Source organism: Vicia villosa, unplaced genomic scaffold (assembly GCF_029867415.1).
Source record: "Vicia villosa cultivar HV-30 ecotype Madison, WI unplaced genomic scaffold, Vvil1.0 ctg.000283F_1_1, whole genome shotgun sequence".
NCBI classification, from domain to species: Eukaryota; Viridiplantae; Streptophyta; class Magnoliopsida; order Fabales; family Fabaceae; genus Vicia; species Vicia villosa.
This window is the reverse complement of record NW_026705121.1, coordinates 1,199,333-1,214,266: the sequence shown is the minus strand read 5'-3', so window position 1 is coordinate 1,214,266 and position 14,934 is coordinate 1,199,333.

Here is a 14,934-nt window from a genome sequence, read left to right as displayed (position 1 = left end):
GCTGCTGACGAGTTCTCCTGTTCACAGGGATTCTTTAATGAAAATACTTGATCAAGCCTTTGTGGATCATGATGTGATGCTGGATCAGTTTAATGGGGTTGTGAGTAATATCACTGCGTGTAACAATCTGAGCTTCAGTGATGAAGATTTGCCTGAGGAAGGAAGAAATCATAATTTGGCTTTACACATCTCTGTCAATTGCAAAGAGGACTCAATGTCCAATGTGTTGATCGATACTGGCTCATCGCTGAATGTTATGCCGAAATCCACTCTGGCTAAGTTGTCTTATGGTGGTACACCAATGAGATTTAGCAATGTGATTGTCAAGGCTTTTGATGGATCAAAGAAATCAGTGGTCGGGGAGGTTGATTTGCCTATTAGTATTGGACCGTTTGTCTTCAAGATTACATTTCAAGTGATGGACATCTTCCCTGCATACAGTTGCTTATTGAGACGCCCAGGGATCCATAAAGCTGGGGCAGTTACTTCGACTCTTCACCAGAAGTTGAAATTTGTGAAAGATGGAAAGATGGTCGTTGTGAATGGAGAACAAGCTTTGCTGATTAGTAATCTCTCTTCGTTCCGAACCATATAGGTTGATGAAGTAGTCATTGGAACTGCATTCCAAGCCTTGTCTGTTAATGATGAATTCAAAAAGGATGAAGCTTCAATTGCCTCCTTCAAAGACGCTCAGCTGGTGGTTCAGAATGGACATGCAGGAGTCTGGGGACAAGTGGTGAGTGTGCAAGAGAACAAGAATAGAGCTGGTCTGGGATTTTCTGCCTCAGGCAAGTCTGTGATGAAGCCTGAATCTGCTTTTCGTCCTTATCAGGAAATGTTCCATAGTGCTGGGTTTCTACATCCGACTTCTCCAGAAGTGAACGCTATTGAAGACGAATCAGAGCCAGAAGTGCCAAGCTTTGTGACCCATGGAAAGATGATTAAGAACTGGATCACCATTGACATTCCCGAGTGTACTCATGTTTCAAAGTAATTTGCTTTTATGTTTTTCAAAATCCTTTCATTCTGCCCAAGATGAAAGTGAAGTTGTTGGGGCTTTTTTCTGTTTGTTTTAAACATTAAAATCATCAATAAAAGTCATTTTGTTTCTGCATATACATGATTTTTACCTTTTTGCTTTTTTCTGGAAAGTGGTAACACAAAAAACCTTAAAAATGTTTTCATTTGCCATAATCTGCACGATTACATGTTTGCATATATCTTTCCTTTTTCCTGAAATAATAATCACTTGTGCAGATTAATCAATAAAATTGTTGAAAGTTATGACCTTGTAGCCTCTCCTAACTTCGAGTATCCTGTGTATGAGGCGGAAGAAGAGAGTGATGAATGCATTCCTGATGAGATATCCAGATTGCTTGAGCACGAGGAAAACACCGTGCAGCCGTATAAAGAGCCGTTAGAAGTCATCAACTTGGGTTCTGAAGAGGATAAGAAGGAAGTCAAGATTGGGGCACTGCTTGGTCAAGATGTTAAGAAGAGGATGGTAGAGCTTCTTAAAGAGTATGTTGAAATTTTTGCGTGGTCCTACCAAGACATGCCTGGGTTGGACACAGATATTGTAGAGCATCGTTTGCCTTTGAAACCAGAATGTCCCCCTGTCAAGCAAAAGCTAAGAAGAAGTCATCCCGATATGGCGGAAAAGATTAAGAATGAGGTCTTGAAACAGATAGACGCAGGTTTCCTTGTCACTTCTGTATATCCTCAATGGATTGCCAATATTGTGCCTGTTCCGAAGAAAGACGGAAAAGTTCGTATGTGTGTTGATTATAGAGATATGAATAAAGCCAGTCCGAAAGATGATTTTCCTCTACCTCACATTGATATGTTGGTAGATAGCACGGCAAAGTTTGAGGTTTTCTCCTTTATGGATGCTTTTTCAGGATACAACCAGATTAAGATGGCACCTGAAGACATGGAAAAGACAACCTTTATTACGCCATGGGGGACATTCTGTTACAAAGTGATGCCTTTTGGGTTGAAGAATGCTGGCGCGACGTATCAGAGGGCCATGACCACTCTTTTCCATGATATGATGCACAAAGAAATTGAGGTTTATGTGGATGACATGATTGCTAACTCCCAGTCAGAGGAAGGGCACATGGAGGATCTTTTAAAGTTGTTTCAGCGTTTGAGAAAGTATCGTCTCCACCTGAATCCGAACAAATGCACTTTTGGAGTCTGTTCTGGAAAATTATTGGGTTTCATTGTCAGTCAGAGAGGAATTGAAGTAGATCCTGATAAAGTCAAAGCAATTCAAGAAATGCCAACACCAAAGACTGAGAAACAAGTGAGAGGTTTCCTCGGACGTTTGAATTATATCTCTAGGTTCATTTCCAATATGACTGCTACCTGTGAGCCAATCTTCAAGTTGTTAAACAAAAATCAAGTATGTGTGTGGAATGAAGATTGTCAGAAAGCTTTTGACAACATTAAAGAATTTTTGCTTGAACCTCCCATTTTGCTCCCTCCAGCTGAGGGAAGACCTCTGATTATGTACCTTACAGTGCTTGAGAATTCAATGGGATGTGTGTTGTGTCAGCATGACGAGTTTGGTCGAAAAGAGTATGCAATATACTACCTTAGCAAAAAGTTTACCGAGTGCGAAACAAGATACTCGCTGCTTGAGAAAACTTGCTATGCTTTGGTGTGGGCTGCTCGCCGACTGAGACAGTACATGTTGAACCACACCACCCTATTGATTTCCAAAATGGATCCAATTAAGTACATATTTGAAAAACATGCGTTAACCGGAAGGATTGCACGCTGGCAAATGTTGTTATCTGAATATGATATTGAATACCGAGCTCAGAAAGCTGTGAAAGGAAGTGTGTTGGCAGAGTATCTCGCTCACCAACCAATTGATGACCATCAATCTATCAGAATGGACTTCCCAGATGAAGATATAATGTATTTGAGAGCTCAAGATTGGGATGAACCGTTGCCAGAAGAAGGACCAGATCCTGGATCCAAATGGGGTTTAATTTTTGATGGAGCTTCTAATGTTCATGGCCATGGTATTGGTTCTGTGATTATCACTCCACAAGGTTCGCATGTTCCTTTCACTGCAAGGATATGTTTCGATTGTACAAATAATATTGCTGAATATGAAGCTTGCATCATGGGGCTTGAAGAGGCCATTAATCTGAGAATTAAGATTCTTGATGTTTATGGAGATTATGCGCTTGTGATTAATCAGATTAAAGGAGAATGGGAAACTCGTCATCCTGGCTTGATCCCTTACAAAGATTACGCCAGAAGGATGTTGACGTTCTTTAACAAAGATGAATTCCACCACATCCCTCGAGATGAGAATCAGATGGCTGATGCATTAGCCACATTGTCCTCCATGTACAAAGTGAACTTTCATAATGAGGAACCTCGAATTACAATCAGGCGTCTTGATAGACCTGCTCATGTATTTGCAGTTGAGGAATCGACAGATGAAAAGCCTTGGTATTTCGATATTAAGCATTTCCTTCAGACTCAAGAGTACCCACTTGGGGCATCAAATAAGGATAAGAAAACTTTGAGGAGATTGGCTGGCAGTTTCTTCATCAATGCTGATGTTTTGTATAAGAGAAATTATGACATGGTTTTGCTCAGATGCGTGGATAGACACGAAGTAGACATGTTGATGCATGAAATTCATGAAGGTTCTTTTGGTACTCATGCCAATGGACATTCGATGGCTAAAAAGATGCTTAGAGCAGGTTACTATTGGCTGACAATGAAATCTGATTGCTACAAATTTGTAAAGAAGTGTCATAAGTGCCAAGTGTATGCTGACAAGATTCATGTGCCTCCGACACTTCTCAATGTCATTTCCTCTCCATGGCCTTTCTCTATGTGGGGTATCGATATGATTGGCATGATTGAACCCAAGGCTTCGAACGGACATCGATTCATCCTGGTAGAAATCGATTACTTTACCTAGTGGGTAGAAGCTGCTTCATATGCTAATGTGACAAAGCAAGTTGTGGTCAGATTTATCAAGAACAACATCATCTGCCGATATGGTGTACCGAGCAAGATCATCACTGATAATGTCTCGAATCTGAATAATAGCATGATGAGAGAACTATGTGAAAGTTTCAAAATTGAACATCACAACTCTTCGCCTTATAGGCCAAAGATGAATGGAGCTGTTAAAGCAGCAAATGAGAATATTAAGAAGATTGTGCAAAAGATGGTTGTTACATACAAGGACTGACATGAGATGCTCCCATTTGCTTTGCATGGGTACCGTACATCTGTTCGTACTTTAACCGGGACAACCCCCTTTTCTTTGGTTTATGGTATTGAAGCAGTGCTCCCTATTGAGGTTGAGATTCCATCATTGAGAGTTTTAATGGAAACCAAGTTATCTGAGGCTGAGTGGTGTCAGAGCAGCTTTGATCAATTGAATTTGATAGAAGAAAAGAGAATGACGGCTTTATGCCATGGTCAGCTATACCAGAAAAGAATGAAGAAAGCTTTTGATAAGAAGGTTCGACCTCGTGTATTCAGAGAAGGCGACCTCGTGCTCAAAAGGATCTTGTCTTTCACCTCCGATTCAAGGGGCAAGTGGACTCCTAATTTCGAAGGACCCTACGTTGTTAAGAAAGCCTTCTCTGGCGGTGCATTAATTCTTACAACTATGGATGGAGAGGAGCTCCCACGTCCCGTGAATGCTGATGTAGTCAAGAAATACTTCGCCTAAAAATAATAAAAGAACAGCTCGCTAAGTTGAAAACCCGAAAGGGCGACTTAGGCAAAAAAGAGCGTCTCGGTGAATCGAAAACCCGAAAGGGCGGTGCAGGCAAAAATTTGAGACATAAACAGAATAAAATACCCGGTGGACTGAAAACCCGAAAGGGCGGTCCAGGCAAAAGTTAGGGATTCATGGCAAGTAACTACATCAGACAAGACTTGATCATTAGCAGTCATCTGTTTGTCATGAGAAGTTCAACACATTTCAACGGAAGCCTTTGCTCAGGAATTCCAAGTTGAGAGAGAGGATGGGGTCATTACATTTCAATGTACCTTTTCCACAAAATTACCATTTTCCAAACTTTGTAATAATCCATGGGGTCTTGCCTTTTGCAGGCTACCATCCTATTAAAAAAGTTTGAGCCTTTACCCTTTAATGGCAATCTTATTTCTTTCGTATCTCTCAAAATGTCATTTATTGTTGATAGTAATTTTTGAAACAAAGAGAAAATTTATCTCAACAAAATCCTTTTTGAAAAAATATATAAAAGGAAGTTTTACTTTGATTCATGAGTGCATTACAAGGAATGGATATGTTGATGTATTCATGTGCAAAAGAGGAAGAATATGTTCCACTCAATGTACCTTTGGCCTGGTTCGAATATGATGTAAAACTCAGATGCTGTGTTCTCTCAGCTCCAATGTTTCCCTGGTGTTGGGTAGCATTTATTCTGAAGCCATCAAAAGATTGTTATAGCAGTTTTTGGCTCTAGTGTTCAGCTCGAGACATGCTTGATTGTTATTTTTGTACTCTATCTCTTGAGTTAATTCTTGTGCTAAGTTTTGGCAGCATATGCATCATTAACATGCATCAAAAACAGTCATGCATGAAGTTTATTGCCAAATAGATTGCTCTTTCATTTAGAGTGTCTTAAGCAGAAAATGCTCACTTTCCTTGAAATCCCCACTGAATTTGTTTCTATGTGGATAATATGTTTCAGTTATTCTGTTCAGATGCCTACAAACAGAAAACCAGTGAGTTTCTCCCTCACCTGGTCCAGTCTTTTTGGCAGCTTCTTTCCATTTGGCCATGGATTGAATTGTGGTCGTTGGATGATGAATGTTGAGATTGTGCATTTGTGTTTGCATCCTCAGTCTTTAAAAAAAAAAGCAACGTTGGTATATGTTATCGTCAGTGGTACACCCCTTTTAGTTCACATTATGATTACTGTTACACCCCCTTGCAGTTAGATTTTAATTTCATTTTAGCTTCATTTTTTTTTACTCATAATTCCAATTTTAACTCAAATAAAAGTACATAAAAATTGTTTTTAGATATTTTAGGGTGATTAAATAATTGTCATGATTTTTGTTAATTTTTTAAAATTGTTTTGATACTTTTAATAAATCTTTTTCTTCACCATATGTTTGAATTTTCTATGTTTTAACACTTCCTTGTAAATAATTTTGTTAATAGACTTAGGAATTAATTTTAGTCTCGATTTTTTTATAGAATTAATTGATGTATGTGTGTTTGTGAATGCCTTTTAGTTGTTATAGTTCTCAATTTTATTTGTCGTATATTGATTTTCCTTTAGCTATCCCATGTATAGTTTTCCTTTAATAAACTGTATAGTTTTTTTATCTCCTTGTATAGACAACTTAGATTAGAATTTAGAATTAGTTCCCTTCTTTCATTCTTTTTCTTTTCAACTTTTAAAATACTTAATAAATAAAAGAGGCGAATCACACGTTACTAATAGTGAGAGAGAAATGAGTGGGATTTATTCCCTAATCTGTTTCTTAATCACTTAGTGGGAGAGAAATGAGTGGGATTCATTCCCTAATCTGTTTCTCGATCACTATATAATGGAAGACAGATGAGTGGGATTCATTCCCTAATCTGTTTCTTTGCCGTTATACACTTTTATGTGATTCAAATTGCAAACGAATTCCCCTTGAAAAATACCCAACCAAAAACACTTAAAACACCTAACAATGGTTCAAATTAAAACAAAATAGAGAAAGTGGTGAGTGGCCCGGTATTGGGAACTGTTCATCACTCATCTACGTTAAAAGACACAAACCAATCTCTTTTTTTCTTCCTAAGGGCAATGTTATTTCCGCTCGAACGCATCGTAGGTCGATCCCTTATGCAAAAGCGCGAACGTTAACTCCGCCCAACTAAAAAACACAAACAAACAGAAAATCTTAAGCCGAGCTACGGTAACTCTGATTCCTGAAAAGGATACGTAGGCAGCGAGGTAGGGCCCGTGCGAGTACAATTCTTTCTTTTCCCTATATTTTGCATTAATTCGCATATAGACATAAATATAGTACACACCCTTTAGATAGAAACAAACATAGGTGGATACCATCGAGTACGATGGGCGTGAGGGGTGCTAGTACCTTCCCCTTGCGTAACCGACTCCCGTACCTAGATTCTCTAGTCGCTAGACCTTGTTCTTATCCTTTGCTAGGTTTCTGGATATTCCTTTCCCTTATGGGATAAATATATTGGTGGCGACTCTGTTCATTTTTCGCGAGTGTGCGACAACGCCCAGAAGGTCGCTTTCGAAAAGAGAACCACTAAGGGGCGTCATCTCGCTGCCATGACGCCAAAAGACCAGGACCTTACTTTGGAAGAGGCTCTGCAAAAATACTTGTTGTTGTTCTTCAGATGTAAAAAGTTCACTCCCGATTTGGCCCCGATCGCCTTTAGACCACATGAGCCAGAGTGGTTTACTAGAGCCTTCCCTCCAACGGATTCTTCCCTTCTCAATGAGTCGAAAGCTATCTGGCAAGCTTTCTTGACTCCCAATTTGATTGCTACCAGGTTGCATCCTAATAGGGGTGTGAAGCTTTTATGCTATCAACCCAACTTGGTGGCTAGGAAATTGGGGTTATGCCAACCAGTGCCTCGCTGTTTCTACAATCCCAATGACACCATGGTGATGTGGGACCTCAGTTATTCTGAGGAGGAGTGTGTCAGGCTCTTGGTCCATTTTGCTAGCTACGCTCCCATCATGAACCTTTTGGGCTTCAACCCGCTATTCTATACCACCAAAGAGTTCTATGCATGGTAGAACATTCTACACGCTAAGGCGTATGGGGGCATTGTCTCCTTCAAGAAACTACTGGCAGAGACCTTTGGTGTCATGAAGCAAAAATTTCAACAAGGTACGGACTTGCCCGACTCTGAAGGTGTTTTTAAAGCCTGTCTTACTTTCTCCTTTTTCCTTGTCGCTTGGACCTATGTGTCATACCCCAATTTTTGACCCTAAGATCATATATCAGTCATATCCCAAATCATTAATCAAGAGCTTCACTTGGAAGTTCTGTTTGTGGTGTTGCACTCACCTCATCAACAAGAGGAACCATCAAGCACCAATGATTGTTTATCTTGTATGCATATTATACTAACCCAAATACCAAAAATATTGCTTTGTTTCTTTGTATGCTTTTGTTTTGTAGGTACTAAGCCAAGACATCCATAAGCAAGGCATTTTCCACATTTTTGACAGCATGAAATCGATTTCCCTCTTGGGTAAATCGATTTCCCTGCATCAATTTTTAACAAAATCACATTCTGGACAGCATGAAATCGATTTCCCTCCTGGGTAAATCGATTTCCCTAGTGTATTTTGCGCCAAATTCTCTTCTGGAACAGAGTGAAATCGATTTCACTCCTGGTGAAATCGATTTCCTTGGGGCGAAATTCAAAAAAAATAGAGAGGGAAGCTTGATTTGATTTTGGCACCTATTTTCTTTGACCATTTTTGTCATTTTACCAATTTGCCACCTCACCAAAGTTAATTCCCTTCATTAATTCCATTTTAACCTCATTTTACCATTTAAACACCAATTAAACACAAGATTAATTGCCAAATGACCAAATTGCCACTACTCTTACTCTCATCCTATAAATAGAGGTCTCTACACTCTCATTTCTCAAGCTTGGAGAGCCAAAAAATTGCTTGCAAATTCATTTCTCACCCTTTCCAAAACCCTCACCCAAAGTTCATTCTCATAGAATTAGTGAGATTCACATTGAATCTTACTAATTTTGAACTAAACCTTCTACATTTCACTCTTTTCTTTGTTTGTTCATCTCCAATTTTGAAGGATCTACACACTTTGTGCTTGTTCTTGAAGCTACTCCAAGATTTTTGTTCAAGAAGTGGTAATTTGCTAAATCCATGATGTAGATCTTTATTGTTTTGGTTTAATGCATCTTAGATGCTACATTGATGATATTTGCTGGTTTTGTGATGGAAATTTCGTGCTCAAGTTGATGTGTGACCATAAGGTGTTTGTATATTTGTTCAAATCAAGTTTCATGCCTTTAAATGATGTTTTTGCTGAAATTTGCACTGGTGAAATCGATTTCCTTAAGGCTGAAATCGATTTCATGCTGTACGTAACTTGTTTTTTTTGAAAACTGCACTATGGAAATCGATTTTCCCCTGCATGAAATCGATTTCTTGCTGAGCAGAATGTGTTTTTTTTGCCTTTTTTTGACTTGTTTTTGGTTCTAACTCATCTTCTACTCCTTTCTTTTGATATTTTCTTTGAATCACAAGTTAGAGGCCTAATTTCTCTCTAATTTCAATGGACTTAGGGCGTCGATAGGATGAGAATCCAAATCCGCAAAATTAAGTGATTGAAATTATGGACGAAAGGAGTTTTTAATGTGGTTCCATCTTTTGTTTCTCTTTATTTTGATCGATGAAAGTATTAATACCTTGAGAATTCTTATGGATTCTTGGTAAAGACTAGATCACTCACCATTTTTCTTTTCGTGCGGTATTGCTTTCGGGAGTGATCTACATATCGCTTCTCTCGCATGCATTAGCACATAAAGTTTTGACCGGCCTCGTTGTAGGGTGATTTCTACATAAATCACTTGGCGATCTGCTTAACATAGCGCAATATTTCGTGTCCCGAATAAAAAAGATCAAATATGGAAGAGAATTGTATGCGGTTGATTTAAGACTTATGGAGGTTTATCGTGTAGTCGCTATAATTTTATCAAGCTTCTGATAAATGTCCATTGAATTTAAATCCGAGAACATCCTTCACTCACCATCCATCTTAATTACTAACTTTGATAACATACTTGACAAGTTTCAAGATGGTTATCTTTAACATCTAACAACTAACTTTAATTTCCACAATTTATTATATTACTCTTTATTTCTTGCTTTATGCTTTATCATTTCATCATATTTACATTCCTCTATTTTCTCTTTGTCCACTTGGACACTATGTTTATGTTTCCGCTATTTTCTTTTTGTCCACTTGGACCATACTTTACTTTTACGCTAAAACACTAATAATCAACAAAAATATAAAAAACGTTTAAGGCTCTCTTTCGGACTATTGGTTACTATCCCGAGCATTATGGAGATTCGGACTTATGGACTTAGTGCCTCTGGACCCCTATTCTGTTGTTACTATGCTGTTATTCTGTCTGTCTGGCATTGGATTGTTGTCTGTTTGCGTATGCAGGTATTTCCTTGAAAGTCCCTGATGGTTAATTCCAAGGCATTGAGATAAGGATTTTACCCTAAAACAGCCGTTACTCTGCCTGATTTTTGTCAGAATTTTAATGTGCTTAATGCAAAGTGGTGCTAAGATAATAAGTTCATCTGGATCCCCAAGTAATGTGTTGGTTTAGTGTTCGATATTCCAAAGGATGGGAAATCTACCTTGACTCATAATGTCAAGTGTTGGCTTCTTCTTCGGTTAGACCGTTCTTTTCCTTAGCTTTTATTTTACGCATTAGGATAGCCTCTTCATCTCCTCCCCTTCTTTAATTTTCAAAATCTTCTCCCTTTTTCCAAAACCTTCTTATGTTTGCAACCTTTTCAAAACCTTTCTTTTAAAAATATCTTTTGCCCTTAGTGGCTTTTCTTCAAAAGTTTAGACACTGTTAATTATCGAAACGAGTGGTTATACCCCACGATTTTGAAATTGATTGATATAATGAGATCTTTTCCGCGTGAGAGAGCTAGTGGCATACTCGTTGATTTTATCCGAGTTGGAGCCCTTCTTTCATTCGCGATGCAAAGAACTCATTTGTTCTCATGCTCAAGATCAATGGTTGAGTATTTCTCTCCGACGACGATAAAGTGTTTATTCGTTTTTAAATGTTTTCCCTTTAAGCGGAACTACATTATCTCTGACTTCTCCATTGCACCGAGGAGCTATGTAGGCACAAGGCTTAACGTCTTACCGAGCTTATTTTAAAAATAAAAAAAAAACCCTTTTCTTAGCACACACGACACAGATTTTCAAAAAGGTTCCTGTGGAGTACCACGGATATGAGGGGTGCTTAAAACCTTCCCCTTGTATAATCAACACCCGTACCTAAGATCTCTTCTTTTTGTTTTAAAAACAAACTTTGGGTTTTTTCGTTCTTTTCCCTTTTCCTTTGGAAATAATAAAGCGCGGTGGCGACTTTCACTGAAGTATTGAGTCGAGTCAATTCCATGGCTTCGATCTCAGATTTTCCCCGCTACAGAAAAATGGCGACTCTGCTGGGGATCCAATTTTAAGTGTGTTAAGCCTATTTTTGTTTATCTGTGTGTTTTTTGTATATATTGTTGTGTGCTTTGTTTGCTTATCTTCTTTTTTTTTTCTTTTTGGTGCTCGATGGTTCCTCTGTGATGAGATAAAGTTCTAACCCGGACTTTTGTGAGTAACTTGAGATAGGAGGTGGTAAGACCAATAGTCGCATGTCAGGAGCAATCCTTACCATGAGCGTCATATGGTGGAACCCCAATCAGTGGAGGCCTCATGGAAGGTAGTAGAGGTTGTTACGAACCATCGTGATAACGCTATTAATTTCAATAGTGAGTGTCCGTAGAAGCTGAATGGCCTAGAACCTTTTTAACCCATCTAAGCTTTTTTAGGATGTAGTGCAGAAACAAGATCAAGTACCAATTTGAGCTTGTTGTCATGCGATACTACGCTCAGACGAGGTCTTTTTAGGCATATTATTGGCGCCCATGAGCAATTGTGCGTGCCAGTAATATCCGATAGAAGATTGAAAACTCTGGGAACCTTTGTAGAACCCGATTGGCAGGTACAAAATTCCCTAGATCACACATTGTGGGATGGGTAGACCCATGGCTCCATGCTCGTGATGTCGAACCTTTGAACCTGGACTGTATGATTTTGTGTGATTTGATATGATCTTGTGTGCTCTTGATTGTGATTGATGCATAAACCATGCATTCATGCATTCATAAAAATGACCTTTACAATTGGTTTTCAAGGAACTTAGAGACATTTTTTGCAAACATCACAGGTACTATGGATCAAAAGAGAAGCATCAAGAAGTACACTTTCAAGAATTCAAGTGCAAAGGAATTGAAAGAGCTAGCAACTTTGGTTCCTAATCTTGACAACTTCAAAAACCGTTATGGGAAATTGATCTCTATCTTGAAGACCAAAGTGGAAAAGGGAATTCTTGAGACTCTTGTGCAATTTTATGATCCGGTTTATCATTGTTTCACCTTTCCGGATTATCAGCTTATGCCTACTTTGGAGGAGTATTCTTACTGGATTGGTTTGCCAGTTACGAATGATATACCGTTTAGTGGTCTAGAGAAGGAGCCTCAGGTTGATGAGATAGCAGAGCTTCTTCATTTGAAGATATCAGATGTGAAAGCAAACATGACCCAAAAAGGAGGATATTGGGGGTTGACTTCTAAGTTCTTGATCGGAAAGGCTTCTATGTTGGCTAGTAAAGGAAGTATGATTGCTTTTGAGATATTTTTGGCCTTGCTCATCTATGGTTTGGTACTCATTCCCAACATTGACCACTTTGTCGATGTTAATGCTATTCGGATTTTCATGATTGGGAATCCTGTGCCTACTTTGCTTGGGGATACTTATCATTCCATTCACTATAGGACTGATAAGAAAGGTGGACTTATCAACTGTTGCACTCCTTTGCTCTATAAGTGGTTTATTTCACACTTATCTCAGACTAAGAATTTCTTGAACAATCCTGATGGTCTCTCATGGTCTCAAAAGATCATGCCTCTTACTAATGGGAATATCCATTGGTACAATCCTGCTTATGACATTGGCGAGATTATTGATAGTTATGGAGAATTCCCTAATGTACCTCTTCTTGGTATACAAGGAGGAATTACCGACAACCCCGTTCTTGCAAGGCGTCAATTTTGTTACCCCATGAAGGAGCGACCCACTAGTATTCTTGTGTCAGGAATCTTCTATCTTAATCAAGATGGAAATTCGGATATGAGAAATCGGTTTGTGCGTGCTTGGCACCATGTTGATATGAAGAGACATTTGGGAAAGAAGCAATGTGTTGCTCTCAAAGACTATACTGATTGGGTTCAAGATAGAGCTCACACTTTTCAGATGCCTTACTTACTCGAGGAGCCTTCTCTACTCATTACTCCACCTTTGTCTTCCACTATTCCTATCGAAAGTAGTGAGGAGCATCTAGAGCTCATAGCTAAGATGAGAATGGAAAGAGATGCTTGGGAGAAGAAGTTTCATGCTTCAGAAATGGAGAATAAAGAGTTGAAGATACATTTGAAAGAAAAGGATGAAATGCTTGATATCCAAGATGGTTGGTTAATGGAGAAGGATGATCAGATCCGTCATCAAGAAGAGCTACTTAAACAACATTGAGAAAAGCGAAAGAGACAACAAGAAGATTCAGTTGCATGGAAGGAAGTTGCTGATAAGCTGATGGTCGAGAATGCTCATTTGAAGGCCTTTTATGAAGATGAGTTGGAGAAGCTCCGTAGGAAGCTGCAGAAAGGAGTTGGATCTTCGTCAGAAGTGTTCCCTTCTAGTTTTTAGCTTTTCCTTTGTTTTATAATCTTGGATCTTTGAATCCTTTTGTATGCTTTTCCATTACTAATGAAAGAATGATGTTATGTTTTATGTTGTTTTTGTTAATGTTTACAATTAATGTCTTAAAGTTCCTTGAAAACTAAAAATAAAAATCATTTGCATTGCATTTCATGCATCATTCCGCATTTTGGTCTTGCTTCCGAGAGTATTCCCGAGGTCTTATTCAGTGTTCTTCATACAGAATCAAGCTGTCTCACCGGTATAACACTCGAGCTAACTGCAAGAAGAAGATGGAAGGTCTTAAACAAGAGAATCGTGAGCTACGCGAAGAGGTTGTTACTTTGAGATCTGGTGTGGATCGTCTCATTGCTCTAGTTGAGACATTGATGGCTGCTCAGAATCAGAATCAGAATCAGGTTCCTCCTCCCAATGCCCAAGCTCAGGGTCAGACCACTGTGATTTCTGAAATTACTGCTACAACAATTCCTGCTGTTCCTGTTGGTGCTACTCAGCAACGTATGCCTAATGGATATCCCTGGGGTATGCCTAAAGGTTATTTGTCTGTTCCTGAGATGACTCGTCCGTTGACTCCTGTTATGGTCAACATGTCTCCTATTGTTCATACTGGTCCTTTTATCCCGGAGCCCATTTATGATGCTGCTCCAAGTGAAATTCAAGACAGAATGGATGGTTTCCAAGATCAGTTTGAAGAATTGCAGAAAGAGATGAAAGCCCTGCGTGGGAAAGAACTGTTTGGAAAGAATGTGCATGATCTTTGCCTTGTTCCCAATGTGAAAGTACCTGCTAAATTCAAGCTTTCTGAATAAGAGAAGTATAAAGGAAATTCCTATCCTCAGGCACATCTGGTGATGTATGTAAGGAAGATGTCCACTCACACTGATGATCAACGTCTGTTGATCCATTATTTCCAAGACAGTTTGACTGGAGCTGCTTCTAAGTGGTATATGGGCCTTGATAGTACCCATATTCGCACCTTCAATGACTTAGCTGAGGCATTTGTGAAGCAATACAAGTATAATTTGGACATGGCTCCTGATAGGGATCAATTGCGAGCTATGATGCAGAAAGAGAAGGAATCCTTCAAGGAATATGCTCAGAGATGGCGTGAGGTTTCCGCCCAAGTGATTCCTCCGATGGAAGAAAAAGAGATGACTAAGATTTTCCTGAAGACTCTTGGTCTATTTTACTATGAGAAGATGATTGCAAGTGCTCCTGTAGACTTCACCGAAATGGTGGGTATGGGTGTCAGGCTGGAAGAAGCTGTGCGAGAAGGCCGTTTGGTTCAGAATGATAATTCAGCTGGTGGTGTGAAGAAGTATGGTTCTTCATTCCAAAAGAAGAAGGAATCAGATACTAATG